Below are 20,112 nucleotides of genomic sequence, written 5' to 3'. Positions count from 1 at the left end.
GAAGGAAGGAAAGTGTCAGGTGGTTGCAGTCACGCTCTCACCTCTTGCTTATCAGTTGTTGAAAACAGCCTTTACTTATAATCTGGTCTTCTGGTTTTACTTTTATGTAGGACATCGAATAAAAAGCTTCAGATACGTTAGCAAAACTAAAGGAAATTGCCTCATTTTCCATCTGCCTTTTCTGGCTGATTTTCCCTTCTCTTACTAACTCCAAATACCAATAGTCATTCTTGCCATGATGTTTATAATTAATCCTAAGTTAATACCAAGGTTTACCTGTTAGCAAAATGCTTGAGTGTTCTACCCCTATTTAAGCAATTAAAAATTATGAATTTTTTACTCTGGTAAAAATATAGTCAAATCCAATTAGTTTAAGAAGGTTCTTAATTTTGGGGGCGCCTGGGTGGCACAGCAGTTAAGCGTCTGCCTTCAGCTCGGGGCGTGATCCCGGTGTCATGGGATCAAGCCCCATATCAGGCTCCTCCGCTATGAGCCTGCTTCTTCCTCTCCCACTCCCCCTGCTTGTGTTCCCTCTCTCGCTGGCTGTCTCTATCTCTGTCAAATAAATAAATAAAATCTTTAAAAAAAAAAAAAGAAGGCTCTTAATTTTGGAACTACTTTTCTAATTCAAATCTTATTTTAATTCCAGTTAGTGATGGGGCACCTGGGTGGCTCAGTCAGTTGAGTATCGGACTCTTGATTTCAGATCATGTCATGATCTCAGGGTCATGGGACATCAAACCCCATGTGGGGCTTGGCCCTGGGCATGGAGCCTGCTTAGGATTCTCTCTCTCCCTCTCCTCCTGCCCCTTTTCCACCCCTCCACCCCTCCTTGCATGCTCGCTGTCTCTCCCTCTCAATAAATAAATAAATAAATAAATAAATAAATAAATAAATTTCCAGTTAGTTAACATATAGCATTATATTAGTTTCAGGTGTACAACAGAGTGATCCAACACTTCCATACATCACCCTGTGCTCATCTCAACAAGGGCCCCCCTTAATCCCCATCACCTATTTAATCCATTCCTCTATGCACCTCCCCTCTGGTAACTAGCAGATTATTCTCTATAATTAAGAGCCTGTTTCTTGGTTTGTCCCTCTCTCTCTTATTTTTTTCTTTTTGCTTGTTTGTTCTGTTTCTTAAATTCCACGTATGAGTGAAGTCATATGGTATTTGTCTTTCTCTGACTTATTTCACTTAGCATTATACTTTCTAGAGCCATCCATGTCACTGCAAATGACAAGATTTCATGCTTTTTCACAATGGAATAGTATTTCTGTGTGTGTGTGTGCACCACATCTTCTTTATCCATTCATCAATCAATGGACCTTTGGGCTGTTTCAGTATCTTGACTGTTGTAAATAATGCTGCTATAAACATAGGGATGCACCTGTCCCTTTGAATCAGTGTTCTTGTATTCTTCAGGTAAATACTCAGTGGTGTGATTGCTGGAGCATAAGGCAGTTCTATTTTTAACTTTTTGAGGACTCTCCATACCGTTTAATTTTGGAACTACTTTGGAGAGAGCTACACGTGATCTATATATGGCACAAGCTATATTAAACAAAATGTAGTTAATAAAATGTGAAATCTAAATTATGATAAGGGAGGAAAGTTACTTTTCACTTGAACTAGTTACACAATCTGTCTTCATTTGTCTCCCTTCATCCTTCTTCCCCAGTTACTCCAGGAGCAAGAGCGGGTTAAGTCACCTTGGGCATTAGTTATCTACATGCCATTGCTACCAACAGTCCTAGGATGGAGTTAAATACCCTTACAATTTTTTTTTTTTTTGGTTTTGTTTTTAGAAATTATTTAGTTTATCTCAGGTACCTCAAACTTTACACTATTTATAATCCATGTTTGATCTAGTGAAAAAGGAACCCCAACCACCATTTTTGGTTTCTAAATTGTAGGTGTACTGATTTTGGAAGGGACAAAGAGGACCAGTTATATATAACCCTTAAAAGTGCTCTCTTAATCTAGGTGAAACTCATTTGCAGTCGGTGGCATTAACAAGTCATCAAAAAGAGGAAGTTCTCTTAACTGAAGGAAATTTTATGAGGCAACACTTAAAATAAAAAAAGTAACACAAGTTCCTATCAATGTAGTTATTGTTCTTTCAAATATTCTTTCTAGAATCTTAATAGTAATCTGTCCAGCCTTGGGCAGAAGGCAAATAATTTGAATTTCTGGATCATAATCTGATCTGTTTTTGAATTTGGAAATTTCAAACTAAATTGTCCATGGCATATTGCCAGCCTCTAGTGATATAAGTGACTATATGAAAATCTGCTTATTATTTAATGAGCACTGCCTTTATAAGTAGCGAGCAATTGATCTTAAATGTATACTTCAGAAGAGTAGTGCTATTTTCAAGAACAGCAAGTTTCCACATCATGTTTTAAGTGTATAAAGTGACAGTCAATGAAAATCTCAAACCTGGGGCGACTGGGTGGCTCAGTCGGTTAGTAGAGCAGCTGCCTTTGGCTCAGGTCATGATGGGGGGCAGGGGGGCAGGGATGGAGCCCCCTCCCCCGCTTCCGGCTCCACGAGGAGGAGTCTGCTTCTCCATCTTTCTGTGACCCTCTTGCCTGCTTATGCTCTCGCTGTCTCTTTCAAATAAATAGTCTTCGAAAAAAAATCTCAAATCTCAATACATCTTCAAATTACACCTTCATATACTAAATCGAATAAGCAGGAAAAAAAATGCCCTCACAGGTTAGGAAAGAGAAACAGGAAGTTCCTACCGCTAAAGAGTTAAGGCAAGTGTCACTCGGGGCTTGCTGTCAAGGCTGTGTTTTCCCACTTTCTGGAGCACTGGAAACAGTGACATAGCTCGATGTCAGTTAGCACGGCACTGTCTGGTCCTGTTAAGGTTCAGAAGTGTTACAGTTGACTGTACCACAAAAATTCATATATTATTTAGAAAAGTACTATACGCACCAAAGGGAAATATGAAACTAAAGTATCTGGAGTGATTAGTTTACCTATGTTTGGAAACAAATTATTTTCCCTTCACTAAAGGGAAAAAAAATGAAAAAAGATGAGGGCTTTAAGTGAGCAAATTCTCATTTAAAACTGAAGTATGTTGAATGGGAATAAATCAAGGGTGTGCAAACGTCGCATGTCAATATTTCATAAATATTTTAGGCTTTGTGGCCCATTCGGTGTTTGGGGCCACTCCCGTGTTGCAGGAGCACACAGGCAGCCAGAGACAACATGCAAGTAGAAAGTAGAAAAGTACGGCTGTAGCACAATTAAACCATTGCGCACTCTGAAGTTTGCATTTTGTATAATTTTCCAGGATCCCAAAATATTTTTCTTCTTTGGATATGTTTTCAACCATTAAAAAAAAAAAATGAGTTTTAGTTCACAGGACAGACAACAACAGACAGAGGGCCATCGTTTGCTGATTTCCGAAACAGATGGAGCCATGGGTTCCAACTCAACACAAGCCTAGGGTCAGTAGTCATTTTGAAGTGTGCAGGTGATTAGGCGTGCTGAGAGGAAATCTACCAATAATCATATTCTAGAACTCTGGTGTAACAAATCACAATTTTGAAGACTTCTCTTGAAATTTATGGTTGCAAATTTGGAGCAAAAAAATGTGTGCAATGAATAGATTTGAAATACCAGAGCCAGATTTTCCTGATTAAGGAGAATAAATTCACTTTAAGTGTTTAAGAGGGTTGCAGGTAAATATATAAGAGAGTTGGATTTTATTCTCTGTGGTCTCCAGTGGGCGAAGGCTGCAGAGAATGCTCTGTGGACGGAACATGTGGTGAGGGAGACCCCGAAGCAGAAACTGAAGGACTATTTAGTAAAGATGCCGTACAGGGCATTTCTGTTTTTGTTGGATAGTGTGAAGAACCCGTAAGGGCCCTTTAAACAAGAGAGTTTATGCTTCTATGATTTGGGCAAAGATTCTGAAACTTCTACTTTGGTTATCTGGAGAAGAAGCTAAAGATGGCTCAGGGCGTCGGCTTAGTCCAAAGGTTGATGACTTCGCGAGAGCATGTGAGAGCATGAAGTATGTAAATAGTTTCTCCGATTTTAAGGAGGGAGCAGAGAATTAGAACTGAACTTGCCTAGCCAAAACCTCCAAGCAAGATTATATCCAACCCTAGTCAAGAAACAGCTGCATGATATAATAGACACTGAACAAGGAGTCAGTACCCCAGGTTTCTCACCACTTTGGTGGGTCATTTAAATTTGGGACTTGTGCTTTTTGGTACATGGGAATTCTATCTACCCAGATCTGTTTAGGCTCTAACACGTTAATAAGACCAAAGAGCTGGGGACGCCTGGCTGGTTCAGTTATTTAAGTTTCTGACTCTCGGTTTTAGCTCAGGTCATGATCTCAGGGTCCAGAGATCGAGACTGAGCTCCATCTCGAGCGAGGTCTGCACTCAGTAGAGAGTCTCGGGTTCTCTCTCCCTCTACCCCACCCCACTAGTGCTCTCTCTCTCTCTCTCTAAAATAAATAAATAAATCTTAAAAAAAAAAAAAAAGACCAAAGGGCTGTATAAGTTTAAAGTTAAAAAAAAAACTGGGTAATTCTCATCTGTTCTCAAAAACTTGAGAGTTTTTAAAATTGAGATGACACGCCTTCTTTCTACCTCCCTCGTTTTGGCCCACTTGTAAGCACTACAGAACTAGGCTTACACCAGCCTCTGATGAACGGTTTCTGATTGATCTGGGTTAGACCCAGCCTTCTAGACTACATTCCAGCCTTCGATATCTTACACCTCCCAAAAAAGGGATGGGAACGTTGTGCATCCCCAGTGCCTCTTCTAAGCTACACGGAAATGAGAATGGGGTCATTTACATCATTTTGGCCTTTGGAAGTTCTTATTAACATTTATTTTTGGTGGCATCTGTCAAAGAACACAACTGACTTCTCATTTTTAAACATGCTGGCTACTTAAATATACTTGTGCTATTTTTAATGAAGGCCAATGACAATAAAAGCTGCTTACCTACTTGTCCTGTGCTCTGAAATAACTCTCCTCACTTCATGAATTCCTTTAAGCATCCACAGAGTTGGATATTTGGTTTTTTTCCATAATAATTGGCAGAGAGCAAACTTGTGAAGTGAATCTTCGATCTATGAGAGTGTAGTTATGTATGACAATTACTAGTAAAATTGTTTTTAACTAAATTATTTTATGTTAAAAACAATGCTAAATTGTTTTATGTAAAACTGTAAATGAAAAAATGAGCTACCGTTTTATAGCACTTAAGAACAGAAACAGACCTTCGGCTCCTCCATATCCAGAATGTCTGTCTTGGAGAATAACAAAAGTGAATGTACTCAGAATGCCTTGCTTACAAATGGTCTCCCCATCTTTTGATAATGTTCAGTATAAACAAGTACCATCCACAGCATGAAAGATCTTATGCTCTGTGCTATGGGAGCTACAGACACAAAGGCCCCTAGGAGAGGAGACCAAGCAGGGTACATAGGCGCTATGAGAGATTCGAACAAAATTCTAAGGCTGACCACATTGAAGGCTTGCTGTGTTCCAGGCACTGAGAGTCGTGGTAATATAAAGAATAATGAAGAAAGGAGAGGTATAAAAATTGAAGTTAATAGTAATAAAAATAAGAAAAATAAGTTTAATAATCTGTGTACATTTTAAAGCAGGGTATCTTATTATGGTCATGTATGCCTTAGGAAATTTTTTTTTAAGCAAGAAATTGTGGCTAGTAGGAAACAAAATTTCTTGCAAAATGTTAGCTATAAGCATTTCCATTTAAATAGATCCTTTAATCCACCACTGGGTGTGTAATCAAGCAGTATTTGACTTTTCTGTATTCAACATTTATGTACTACAAATTCATCCTCCCTACGTCACATAATTGAAATAACCCAAACCAGTCCGAAGCACTCTCCAGCTGTTTTCTTTCTTTTTCTTTTATGCCTCCCACCCAGGGAATTACAAGATGTCTAGTTGGCTTTCTGTTTCCCCTTCTAACAGGAGAAGAGCATTATAATGAAGCTGGTAGAATAGGGTGCTGGAAAAGGGACTGGCTTCTACAAGCAAACATATCCTGATCAGATATTCAAATATGCTTTCAAAGGAGTGGAATAGTGCGCGTCAATAAGATACTGGATGTAATTACTTCCTATTCCCCGGGCTCCGCCTTGGAGTGCAGCCTGCTGACTCACCAGGCTGCTCCCAGTTAGTTTCTGCTGGGTTTCCCCACTGCCTCTGCACGTGAGTCATCATGGGAATGAAAGTTTCTACCCGTCTCCTTAACAACCGCGCAGAAACCATGCATGACAGTGAACTTCGATCTTTCCAATAAGAACCGGACCTAAGGCAAGAGAGGGTGAAAGATGATGTGGCAGGTGTCACCGCCAGCCAAGCTGCCAGACGACAGTCCCCCGCCCTAAGGCATTCGTCAGCAACTCCAGTTTCAGCGTCTTTTCCCCACCCGCCCAAGTAGTTAAACTGGCATCTTGTCTAGCATCGCTTGCAGCTGCTGGCCACTGAACTCTTTGTGTGTGTGTGTGTTTGTGTGTGTGTGCGCGCGTCAGTGGTGCTCAAACTATGCTGCACAACGAAATTACCTGCAGATTAATAAAACAACAAACCGGATGCTTGGCTCTCATCACCAAACAGTCCGATTTAAATGAGGTGGGATGACATGTGGACATCAGGATTTTCCAAAGCTCCCCAGGTAATTCTAATAGGCAGCAAAGTTTGGGAACCTTTGCATTGGAGAAGCATCACTCTTCCCATGCAAGTGAAACCTACCAGGTTAGCATAACTAATGACTACCTAGTGGCCTCCCAACCTTTCTTGGAGACCTACTGACACATAATCCCTAATAACTTAGTTTGGCAGTCACAAAGAACGCCTGCGAAGCAAAGCAAGGGGGACATTTCTAGAAAGGACGCTGTCTCGACAAGGACCATCTCCCCTCTTAGCTCACTAAAAACTTAGCTAAATTTAGTGCTCAGGAGAAGCATCTCAAACGTTTCTATTCTTTCTGTTACCTTTTGATCTCTGTTCTGTTTCATTCCACAGTCTTGTTCGGCAAAGCTGCAAGCCTCGGGTCCTCTCAGATTAGAAGCAGGTGCTGCGTCAAAGCACAGTCGAGACGGGACTGCACGCTTCGCGTCTGCTAGGACCGAACCGCCGCCTCTCAGCGCGGCCCCAGGGTAGATACTATGCTAATCAAGAAAGTTCTTCCGTCTCCTTGCGGGAGGGCGGGTGCAGGTTTGAACACTTAACCCTTGATTTTACGTGACTGCATTATAGTGCGTTTAGTGACCTCCTGTTGCTTAGCAGGTCTGGACCACGTTCCACGATTTTGGAAGAGAGGACGCGAGCAAGTGATGGAGAAAACCCGCAGGGAGGGGACAGCAGTGTTGGCTGGTGCCGAGGTGAAGGGACGGCTAATGTTGGGAATATTAATTACTCCACGCGCCACTGACCCGGCGAAGACTAGCAGAAGGGGACTGGGGGTTAAGACAAAGGCTCCTCCTGATCAAATGGCTGCAGCGCCCCTTCCTCCGAGGTTATAGCTCTGCCTTCTGCGCTGGGCGGCACTTGGCACGGGACTGGCAAAGTGACTCAAGGGGTGACCAAATCTACTAGCCCTTTCGTGATTTGAAAGTCTGCATTAAGGAGCGCTCCAGATTCAGAGGGGAAGGTCTTTCTGTGCCCACCCGTCCTTCCAGCCCTTTGTGGGATTTCTGGGCTTTGGCGCAGCCCTTCTAAGGGTGGACTGAAGAATTTCCTACGGAAGCAGAGTGGGGAGTCGCTGAGTAGTCCTAGCCCTGCGCCCAGGGAGCTCTCTGCAGAAGAACTCCTTGGGTTCAGAATAACAACCCGTTCTCTTTTCCCCAGACCCGGCTCCCAAAGTCCCGGGCGTCAGGAGCACCAGCCGGAGCCGGAGTCGGAATCGGGAGCAGTGGGGTGCGTCTCCGCCGAGGGCAAGCACCCGGGGCGGTGGCAGGGTCGGGGGTCCAGGGTTTGATCCCCTGCAGGGAAGCGCCAGCGCGCTGCACTTCCTGGTCTGCCAGAAGCGCGCGGCCCCTGCCAGCGCCCTCGGTTCTCAGTCCCAGCGCCCCAACTCCGGCGCCTCAAGGTCTGCGCGCGTCGGGCGCGTACTCCCCAGCCCCCTCCGCACCAGTGCTAAGTGACCCCGTCCTGGACAGCCCCGGCCCTCACCCCCCAGCTAGTCCACTTTGCTTCTGCCAGCGTGGCAGTCCGACTCCCTCCCCTCTCCCCCAGTGCGCAGCGCCGAGGCTACGAAGGAGAGGAGCAGCCCGCGAGAACGCGGCGGGTGCACACCCCGGAGCCGCGGCACCGACCCTTGCACAACTTCTTGCCGGGCGGGAGACCCGGGGTCCCGCCGGCTGCGCTACCCGCACACTGCAGCCCCCCGGCTGCGGGAGGAGGCGCGGCCAGTGCTCGGCCTGGGAGGGACTGCGCCAGGGCAGGAGGTGTCGGGGTGCGCCAGGGCGGTACCGCTTTAAATGCACTTGACTCACCTGCTCCGGCGCTGTCGCCTCCTTCCTCTACTGACAGCTGGGGGCTTTGTTTTCTCCACCCACTCGGCCGGCTGCGCTCCGCCCCCACTGCCGCACGTGACTCGCCGTCTGCCACCGCCGCGGCTCCGCTAGTCCACCCAGGAGAGCCGGGCCAGCGCCACCCTATCCCGAGGGTGCGGAGGGCAAGTGGAGACCCCAGCCCAGGACACGTCCGGGCTGGTCCGAGGTGACCTGTCGGCGGGTTGGGCGGAAGGTGGCACGCCGGTTAGGGCCCTTGGAAGCCAGAGTGAGCTGGTGACATGGAATAAAGTGCCGGCCAAAAGGAGCTGGGCTGTTGGGCCCCACCCAAGAGAGGGGAGGCCGGCTCCGCTGAGAAGAGGGGCCTTGAAAAGGTGACGCCACACCCTGAATTGAGTACCTGTAGCTGGGGGCCTGCTCCTTAACCGGCGCGCTTCCTCTTTTTAGACCAAGTGTTTGTACTCATACCTGGGGAACAACTGATAATAAGGGGCAAACGAATTTTGTCATGAACATTATTAATCAAACCAAGCAATTCGAAACCGAATAATACGGTTAATAATGCAATCATAGTAAGTTTTATTGAGGTTTCAAATCCGCTTTTTGGTGCTGTTGATATTTGGATTCTATTTGGAAAACGGAATCCAGGCTGGAGAAGCTAACTCCAGATTATTGATGTGGGCACTGGTCCATTTGGAACAGTACCTATTTTTAATGAAATGAATTGAGAAAATGTTCTGGCTTCAAGACCCAGCTCAGTATCTGCTGCTTTTGGAAGTGTTCTTGACCCTTGCTGATCTCCAGTGTTTAAAACTGAAAGAACCTGTTGTCTGAATCCTTCCGTTTGCCCTTGGAGAACACAAGCATTACCCCTCATCCCCACGCAACTGCAATTCAGGGGAAAGATTAACTCCATCCCAGGGAGCATCCTTTAAGTTGAAGTCTGCATAGTGAAGTGCTTGGCACAGTGCTTCCCAAACTTTAATGTGCAGAGGGATCACCTGGGGATCTTGTTCAAACCAAACTCTGATTGAGTAGGTCTGGAATTGGGACTGATACTCTGCATTTCTGGCAAACTCCCAGGTGAGGTTAATAGTTCTGGTTTCAGGATCACACTTTGAAGTAGCAAGGCTTAGAGCACCCACTCTGGCACAGGCCAGCCTGTCTGGAGTCCTGATGCATCCTTTCATAGCTCTGTGACCCTGCGTAAGTTTCATAACATTTAAGCTCCCCAAGCTGTAAAATGGAAATACTACTAACATCCACGACATAGGGTTGTCTTGAAGATTAAATGAGAAAACCTGTAAAGAGCACCTCCTGTCTGGCACACATACCTTGGGTTCAGAAAATGTTAGCAAATGAACTCTTGGGGTCTTCCTGGCAGGGGCAAAGCTGGCACAAGGCCGAACATTCAGGGGGGAACAGTTTGTGGAAGAGGGGTTGAGGCGGCCAGCGCCAGAATGATGGCTGCACCCCCATGGAGCCAAGCTCTGGCCAGATGTGTAGAACAATTCTGTGAAATAAATGAAAGGCTACAATGTGGAACAAATCATACATGTTTAAAAGTTCTGTTTCTTCTGCAAAACTTTAAATCTTGATAAATTAGTTCTGGGACATTGAATTAAAAAATCATTTGCTTTTTTTTATAGACAATGTCCAGCTGCCTGTCACATGGGTAATCTATTTTAATATCTGAGAGAGTAAATGGATTGTTAAGGAGTGGTACATTTTTTATCCTCATTAAAAAACCTTGAAATTTAAATTTAAATGAATTTATTAATGAAGATATGGTATTCTTAGCTCTCAAAATGAATGGGTATTGTCATCATCATTCTCATATCTCCCTTCCTGGCTTCTTCTCTCTCTAGCCCTAAATATGAGTGTTTCCTAAGACTTGTTTTTTTGCTCTTTTTCTCACTTTCCTGCCATTTCTTTTGGAAATATTATTCATGTTTTACGTTCAACTTTCAAGTGTATGGAGATTACTTCTGAATATATACCCCCAATCTTCGCCTGTTTCCAAACCTCATTTCTGCATTACCAATTACTTACTAGGCATTTCCAACTGAATTTCCCACTCGCCGAGAATTCTAGTTTCAGTGTGTTCTAAATTAAATTCCTCCTTCTTCTCATAAAACTGATACCTTCTTGGTAATAAATCAAGATGGCAATTTGTTGGGAAGCCCTCAGTGCTAATTCAGGGACCTGGTGAGGGTGTGGGACACACAGCATAATCATCCTAGTACCTTCCCATTGCTCCCAGCTATTTCTCTGAGACTTCGCCTTGGACAGTGACTGAGGCTGATTCATGTAGAAACACAACTTACTGGCTGTTATAACAGCCACTTAAACAGCAACGGGCTGCTGCATAAATTGTGCTCAATGTAAATTGAGCTGGTGAGAAACTGCATTAGTCAGGGTAGGCTAGATTATGTTGCTGTAACAAACACTACCAACATCTCAGTGGCTTAATACAATAGAAGTTAATTTCCTGCTCATGCAATATCTCCAGGCAGCTCTCAGGGTGACTCGGCATTCTAGCTCGCTTGATTCCTGTGGCCTCTCCATCAGCACCACGGCAGGGGAAGAGAGTATGGAAAACTGTGCACCAAACCTTAAATGTTTTTACCCAGAAGAGACCTCACTTCTCACATGACACTGGTCAAAGGAAGCCACATGGTCATTACCTCATTTTAAGGGGATATATACTCAGAAATAGATGGAAAAGTAGAAATCTTGGTGAGCAGGAGTACGTCTACCGTAAGGATCCATTCAATATAGAGGAGGCAGGAATAAAATGATGCTGAAAATAGTGTAGTTATAGTAGGACATGAGCATAGATAAGTTCGAGGAAGCTACCCAGTTGTGTGTGGAGTACTTGGAGAAGCATTATTGTTGTTTTTATTATCATGTAATATAATTATGTAGGGAGACACTTAAAAGTAAAAAAAAAAAAAATCTGTATCTCTGCCTGTCAGGGTCATCTTATGATTTAGCCAAGGTCAGGCTACTCCAGGCATTGCTCAAAGTCTTCTCTGACCCAGGGGCCAGGAAATATCTTTCGTCTTGATTATAGCCTGGGTGACACACCAACCATTAAATAAGTAAGGTTACATCTGCACAAGCAAATGTGCTAATTTTGCTGACATTGATAGTCACTCTGTACTTGAGGACTGAATATGTGTGTATGAAGAATGGAATGTTTAAGCAGGATCAGATTGTCCCATGATTCTCTTATGATTGCCTGAATTATGCCTTTGACATCTTCAAAGTAATGTTGAAATGTAGTCCTGTGAGTAAAAACCAGTCCATAAAAAAATCCATAGAAAAAAATCACTCATATCAGTGTGAGAAGAATAAGATCATGGTTTTCAATAAACGTTGGAGCTTCTTTTCTCTAAAGAGAGATTTCGTCAGCTAAACTGGCTTCCTTCACCTCCCCACGCTTCATATGCTTATAAGAAGGAATGCATTGATGAATGAGGGCTGTAAGCTCTAGAATGCTCTACAGATGTAGATTATTATAACAAGTTGCTGGGCACTGGATAGTGCTTTGGATCTCAACAATGCTATGTCATATCTGCCCACCTCTGTCAGTGGCACCCCTCTCATAAAACTGTTCCCAAACAAATATTCTTACGTAACATTTGCATCTTCCTTAAGCTAATATTCTGAGAGCTTCAATCACACATTTCCACAAATATTGAAAACAAGGGATGAGAAAGGAGCAGAGTCTATCAGTGAATATTTTAAACTGTTTGCTCCAATCTTTTTCATTTTGTCTGATTTATTTTTAGCTCCAAGTCCTTGCTGAGCTGGAATGCCTCTTTAAGTATAAATCATCACCTCGAGAGATATGCTACAGTGGACTACTTATAAATGTATCAGGGAGACCATGGAAGACTGAGATGGAGGTGTTCATTACCAAGCTATGATAGCATTTATCAAGATGAGTAGTGAAGGTGGCACAAAATGACAGCTTCACAGGGATCACTGCCTTGTGATGACTCTAGGGTCTAGTTCCAGAGTGAATGTTGAAATAAGAAACAATGCCACCTTGAAAGCATCCAGTGTCATTCTATAGATGAAGTTAAGGGGAGAGCTTAAATGACTCACCCAAGTCCCAATTTCTAGTTAGGTCCACTAGCAAAACTGTGTCTCCATAACATAATATAAAATGTCAGAGGGAAAAATGTGCTCATTATATAATATATATTGGTGTATACATCACAGGCTATTTTAATATACATCGAAAGGAGCAAAATGTTACCTTGACTCGGAAGAAGCCGCTGTATGGTAGAGGTGTCTATGATTTTATATGACATGGAAAAAACCCCTCATATACAATGCAATAAGTTGGACATGAATATTTATATGTGCTGTTTAGAACAGACATAGGCCAGTTGTTGAAGAATCAACTCTTTCGTTGTCAGGTTTTTAACGCGGTACATTTTGAAGGCAGCAGATATAATGAATTAATTTGTTGAGTAGTTATATCTTCAAACTTAGCTGCTTGGTCTCAGAGCCCAAGAGATGAAATCTGTTAAGGTTCTTTGTTGCAGCTCCATGAAGCCCAAATGACTTTCTAGAGACCAATGGGATCACCACCAACTCACCTTGGGACCTGCTAGGACCCAACGCAGCCAATTTTTGCTAAATTCCTGGTTTATCAAACATTACCTTGCCAATTGCATGTTCTTTGCCATTTACCTATATCCTGTCCACACTGGTCAACCAGTGTGAGAATAACAGGAAATTGATTCCTTGTGTTTCCTTAGAATCTTCTAATGGTCTGATTCTTCAGCAGAGATTTGCTCATCTCTGGCTTTTCTAGTTTTAAAATTACTTCAACCTTTCTAAGTTGTAATATTCAACAAACCCTTTTGTTAGGCCTTCTACTGGGCAGTCACTTTGTTACATGCTGTGTTTACTTACATAATCTTTGGTCTTAAGGGACGTAGAGTATAGGGAACAATGGATGAGTGCATAGTGTGGCTTGAAGTCTACTAAAATGAATAAAATGCTAAGAGAACACTGAACAGTCAGGAAGAAAGTCAGAGAAGGGCTCCCCTTTGTATTGGGTCTTGAGGGAGGAAGAAGAGTGCACCAGGTGTGGGTGGTTTGCGGTGAGGCAGAGTATGCGGGCGGATTCTCCAGAGAAGGAATGAGAAAGCCAATACGATCAGAGATTCACAAATGATGAGAAGTTTAGTGTGGCTGAAGGACAGGGTGTGCAGAATGGAGAGGTCAGTGGGATAGACAAGGAAAGGTCCCTTGTGTCCAGCTGAGATGTCTGGACGTAAGACATTGGCCAGTGGTCTCCAGGTGGGGTGAGAACACTCTGCAGGTGTGTGAGACGATATGCTGGGGTGTGGGAAGGAAGGGCGAAAACTCGGATATCTGACTGAAATATGAGAAAGGACTTAGAAGCATGTGGATTGATGTTTGGTGCTCTTGCTTGGTCTGCATGTCAGACAGAGAGAGGGACTTATCAGGTGCAAGGAATTGTGAGGAAAGAGATGGGATCCACTGCAGTGAGGGAGCTGTCCCTAACCTCCTTACTCATTCTTAAAGCAAACTGCAATTACCAGTTCATGTGTGCTTGGATAAGTGGACTTATGTATATTATCTAGTTTGACTAATCTAAGACTCAAAAAATGGATAAATGACTTAAAAAGATTAAAGATAACATGAGTGATACAAGTATTAGTGAATTTTCACAAAAGCCCTTGCAAAATTGGTAGATAATTTTGAAAAATGAGTATCATCATTTCATAAGCTCATCCAATGATCTATTTCCTNGAGAGGGACTTATCAGGTGCAAGGAATTGTGAGGAAAGAGATGGGATCCACCGCGGTGAGGGGGCTGTCCCTAACCTCCTTACTCATTCTTAAAGCAAACTGCAATTTATTACCAGTTCATGTGTGCTTGGATAAGTGGACTTATGTATGTTATCTAGTTTGACTAATCTAAGACTCAAAAAATGGATAAATGACTTAAAAAGATTAAAGATAACATGAGTGATACAAGTATTAGTGAATTTTCACAAAAGCCCTTGCAAAATTGGTAGATAATTTTGAAAAATGAGTATCATCATTTCATAAGCTCATCCAATGATCTATTTCCTGTATTTGTATATGTGGTTCTCGGTGAGATGCAGCTGCGGTCCTGATGGCCATCAAACCAAACATCAAAATCAACGGCCCTTGGGACCAGGTTTCAGGTTGCTTTATTATAGGGCAATAAAATTTTGAAAAAATTATGAAGCATATTCAGCCACATTACTCTCACTAAAATTTTAGTGATAACAAATNTGTATTTGTATATGTGGTTCTCGGTGAGATGCAGCTGCGGTCCTGATGGCCATCAAACCAAACATCAAAATCAACGGCCCTTGGGACCAGGTTTCAGGTTGCTTTATTATAGGGCAATAAAATTTTGAAAAAATTATGAAGCATATTCAGCCACATTACTCTCACTAAAATTTTAGTGATAACAAAATATCTTACCTTTCATTAATAAATGGAATATAAAATATTTCATCTTTATCTCACCCTTTTAAATGTCAGTTTTTAAGTTTTCTCTTTTATTTAAATTTAAATTAAATTAATTAACTTTTAGAGAGAGAGAGAAAGAGCATGAGCCGGGGGAGGGACAGAGCGAGAGAGAATCCCAAGCAGGTTCCATGCCCAGCATGGAGCCCTACATGGGGCCCAATCTCATGACCCTGAGATCATGACCTGAGCCAAAATCAGGAGCTGGACACCTAACCAGTTGTGCCACCCAGGCACCCCTTTATGTTTTCTTATGTGTACAATATATTAATGCAGTAGTTGTATATATATATTTACAAATGAACATGCATGTGTTGTATGTATAGGAGCGTGTAGGCAGAAGCAAGCCAAAAAAGTATTTGAGCAAAGGTATCTATTATCAGGTTTGTTGGCACAAGTGTGGAATGGAGGAGTTCTGGAAGTTCACTCAGAAGCCTAGTATCCTGATTCAGAGGAAAGCTAATGAGGACCTGGTGATGGAAAGGACAGAGATCACCAAAGCTTGTGGTCTTCAGTAGGAAGGGATGGGGGGAGGTGGAGGAGGGGTCAGAGAGAGAGGGAAGGAGGGAAGAAGAGAGAGAGAGAGACCCTCAGGTTTGCAGCTTGCCATTCTGAGTAGAAGGAGAAACTGTTACTTAAGATGAAGAAATGGGATACTGAACAAGATACAGAGTTCAGTTTAGGACATTAAGTCAGAGGTACTCAAGGGATTCCAGGGAGATGACTAGTGGGTGTTTTACATATAATTCTGAAGCTCAGGAGAGCTTGGAGATACAGATTTTATAGTAGCTTTAATTTCTCAGTCTGCAGCCCTTCCCACAACTGCTGGTCTTAAAATATATCCCTTCATCTAAGACAAATTAACACAAAAGCTTAATATTTATAATTTATAATAAAATGAAAATGATTAAGAATCAGCTTACCATTGCATAATGGTAAGGCATCACTATGCAGACAATCTTAGGATTTTAATTGGACATATAGGCTAGTTTTGCATTCTGCTGGACCTCTCTCAAAGTATATTGTCCTTTGCTGGTTTTCTATGTGTACTATTGTGGTCAGTTCTCAAATGTTATCTAGACTACTAAGAAGATAGTCACTCTCTTGGACTACATTCCATCTTTTCACACCAAAAACCTTGTTGTTCTAGCCAGACATCTATTTTCTTTTATTGTATCATAGCAATTGGGAATGTTTTTCTTTCTTTCCTTTTCTGGTTTTTTTNTGCTGGTTTTCTATGTGTACTATTGTGGTCAGTTCTCAAATGTTATCTAGACTACTAAGAAGATAGTCACTCTCTTGGACTACATTCCATCTTTTCACACCAAAAACCTTGTTGTTCTAGCCAGACATCTATTTTCTTTTATTGTACCATAGCAATTGGGAATATTTTTCTTTCTTTCCTTTTCTGGTTTTTTTTTGTTGTTGTTGTTGTTGTTGATGATGCTGTTGTTGTTTTCGAGGTGGGGAGGGGCAGAGGGAGAGGAAGAGAGAGAATCTTTTTTTTTTTTTTAAAGATTTATTTATTTATTTATTCGACAGAGATATCCAGCCAGCGAGAGAGGGAACACAAGCAGGGGGAGTGGGAGAGGAAGAAGCAGGCTCATAGCAGAGGAGCCTGATGTGGGGCTCAATCCCATAACGCCGGGATCACGCCCTGAGCCGAAGGCAGACGCTTAACCACTATGCCACCCAGGCGCCCCAGGAAGAGAGAGAATCTTAAGCAGGCTGCACAGCCAGTGTGGAGCCAACATGGGGCTCGATCTCACAACTCTGAGATCGTGACCTGAGCTGAAATCAAGACTCTGACACTTAATAGGCTNTGCCCCAGGAAGAGAGAGAATCTTAAGCAGGCTGCACAGCCAGTGTGGAGCCGACATGGGGCTCGATCTCACAACTCTGAGATCGTGACCTGAGCTGAAATCAAGACTCTGACACTTAATAGGCTGAGCTACCTGGGCACCCCTAATTGGGAATGTTTTCTTATTCTGTTGTACATGTGTCCCTTCTTTAGGAATCACAAGCTTCATGAAACCATGGCCACCATCCTCTCCATGCTGTTTATTGCTAACCTGTCAAAGCATGTTCTTGCTAAGTTATGAGGTTGCCATTTCCCCCAGTTCCTTACCTAGTATGTACTAAGAATCTAAAGATAACTTACCAGTTTAATTTTCAGGTTCCATGCAATTCTATTTTAACCATTTATCTCATAAATAAGATTTTTGTAATTAAATAGTACCAAATAGATATTTGTTTAAAATCTGAAATTTCTGGGGCGCCTGGGTGGCACAGCGGTTAAGCATCTGCCTTCGGCTCAGGGCGTGATCCCGGCCTTATGGGATCNTATGTACTAAGAATCTAAAGATAACTTACCAGTTTAATTTTCGGGTTCCATGCAATTCTATTTTAACCATTTATCTCATAAATAAGATTTTTGTAATTAAATAATACCAAATAGATATTTGTTTAAAATCTGAAATTTCTTGTATCATGGTTTTGGGGCAGTTCATTATTTACTATATCAAGCACTTAAGCACTGTCTCCTTTATTAAAGTGGAATTAATTTTAGTGCAAAGACATGTCTTTCTCCACTAGCATGCAAACCCCACAAAGGCAAGAATTTTTGTCCATTTTGTTTACTTTTCNATCTCTGTCGAATAAATAAATAAAAAAAAATAAAATCTGAAATTTCTTGTATCATGGTTTTGGGGCAGTTCATTATTTACTATATCAAGCACTTAAGCACTGTCTCCTTTATTAAAGTGGAATTAATTTTAGTGCAAAGACATGTCTTTCTCCACTAGCATGCAAACCCCACAAAGGCAAGAATTTTTGTCCATTTTGTTTACTTTTCTATCTTTAGCATATAGAACTGTGTCTGGGACATGATGGATGATAAAGAAGTTTTTTTTGAATGATTAAATGAATACATAAATAAGCAGAACAGACTCATAAATATCTTGATTTTAATTATCTTTCTATTTTTTGAAAATCCAAATCTTCCTTACCATATTATATTATTTCTCTGTAATTTAGCAACTCTATTAATTTTATTAACATTTCAGCCTAATATAAGGTTATTGTGAGATATTTACTTTCATGTATACAAATTTTAACCTTTCAGTATCTAGGAGAAAAAAAAATCCTTTTACCCTTCTTTTAGGTTTCCTAGAGACTGAAAATATGTCTTATTGAGTCCCCCAGCAATATTTAGGTAGGAAGGTTTAAGTTTAGTGTTAAAAATAGAAGCTAGCATTCATAAGGAACAGTTATTTCGAGAATATGGCAAAAAAACGAATAAATAAAAAGGAAATCTATAAAATATATTAAAANAAGCCTAATATAAGTTTATTGTGAGATATTTACTTTCATGTATACAAATTTTAACCTTTCAGTATCTAGGAGAAAAAAAAAATCCTTTTACCCTTCTTTTAGCTTATAAGTTTCCTAGAGACTGAAAATATGTCTTATTGAGTCCCCCAGCAATATTTAGGTAGGAAGGTTTAAGTTTAGTGTTAAAAATAGAAGCTAGCATTCATAAGGAACAGTTATTTCGAGAATATGGCAAAAAAACGAATAAATAAAAAGGAAATCTATAAAATATATTAAAATAATAGAACTCAACAAGATCCAGAAATCAATTTCCTGAAGACAAGAGCTGTCTGTACCAGTGAATGGCTCAGCATATGCTGCATTTCAAGGCATTGCTAAAATTGCATTTAACCACATCCACGAATTAATTCTTGCCATTACCATCACCATTTCACAAAATGTATTTTCTCCCATCTAAACTCTGAGAAGAGTAATTGGGAAAAAATGCCACTTAACTGTCTCTGAGAATCCAGCTGCTGGGAGCTGTCATTGGCTCTGGGGACTCCGACCAGGCCCTCTGTCAGTGAGGATAATGGATGAGGAGAGAGATCTGCGGTGGGAGGAGAGGCAGGCCCTGGAACTCCCCAGTCAATTGTGCTTCGAGAAACACTAATGTGGTTTGCCATGCTACTATGTGTCTCTTTGTTCTGCAAGAATATCCATTCTGTTCACCACTCATGAGTGCACATTTGGTTCTGTCTCCTAATTCGTAGTGTGAAGGAGTAGGCGGAGTGTACAATACACTCCTCTTCAGATGCCAGACAAGCCCGTTCACAACTCCTCTTCCTCCTTTCATTTTCTTTGTGTTTTATTTTCATTCTTTAGAGGAATTTACAGGATTAAGCAAATTTTGGACAAGTCAAAAACATTGCAATGTTAACTGCAAACAGATGCACGCTCTTCATAGTGATGATGACACAGAATCAGGACGAGGAGCCCCTTCTCCGCAACGAAGACCTTTATGGTGGGTAGCGACTTTTGCGGTTATCTCCAGAATCATGGTGTTTTTTGATGCCAGGTCAGACTCACTCTGGCTAAAGGCTGAATTGGCAACAAGCTCTTTATTCATAATGAACTCCAGCCTGCACCAAGTGGAATGAAGTGCAACAATTTTTTTTCAACATACAAAAAAAACTGTACATATTTAATGTGTACAACTTGATGAGTATGGAAATAAGCATACATGTGCCAAATGCAATACTTTTGATCCTGACTTCTAGAGCCTCCAGCCCCTAGAGGCAGCACCTAGCTGACGTGACATGCAAGGAGAAAATGCTGTGTATGTAAAGCATACAATGAAATCATCAAAAAGCCTATAGTCAAATAGCTAACATATTATATAACATATTGTAGCTCAGTTACATGATGGATTATTTGCTAACTGCTAAAAAAATGTTCAAATACTTAAGAGCATTGGAAAAGTGATAATATATTAAGGGACAGAAACAAGATTCAAAAGTTTTGAATCTTGTATATCCAGTATGATGTCATTGGAGTAAAATGTTGCCATATGTTTCTATGCATAGGAAAGTAAATACATAAATAAAGTTGGAGAAAATATTTTAGTGGTGGTATTTCTGGATTACAGAGAATTTCTAGTCTCTTTTATACTTTTAAGTTTGACCTATATCTATATATAGATATAGAGAGA

The 20,112-nt window shown here is 41.6% G+C and overlaps 1 protein-coding gene across 1 annotated transcript in view; it reads right to left on the bottom strand.

Moving 5' to 3' along the window:
• Positions 1-8,537, bottom strand: part of MAPRE2 (microtubule associated protein RP/EB family member 2) — a 160,075-nt gene extending 151,538 nt beyond the window's left edge. The window contains exon 1 of the mRNA XM_011222881.3: positions 8,517-8,537. The gene's annotated coding sequence lies outside the window, so the exon portion shown is untranslated. The remainder of the gene's footprint in view (positions 1-8,516) is intronic.
• Positions 8,538-20,112: the final 11,575 nt, after the last annotated feature.

Source organism: Ailuropoda melanoleuca, chromosome 14, assembly GCF_002007445.2.
Source record: "Ailuropoda melanoleuca isolate Jingjing chromosome 14, ASM200744v2, whole genome shotgun sequence".
Taxonomy (NCBI): domain Eukaryota; kingdom Metazoa; phylum Chordata; class Mammalia; order Carnivora; family Ursidae; genus Ailuropoda; species Ailuropoda melanoleuca.
This window is presented reverse-complemented; position numbering and strand designations above follow the sequence as displayed.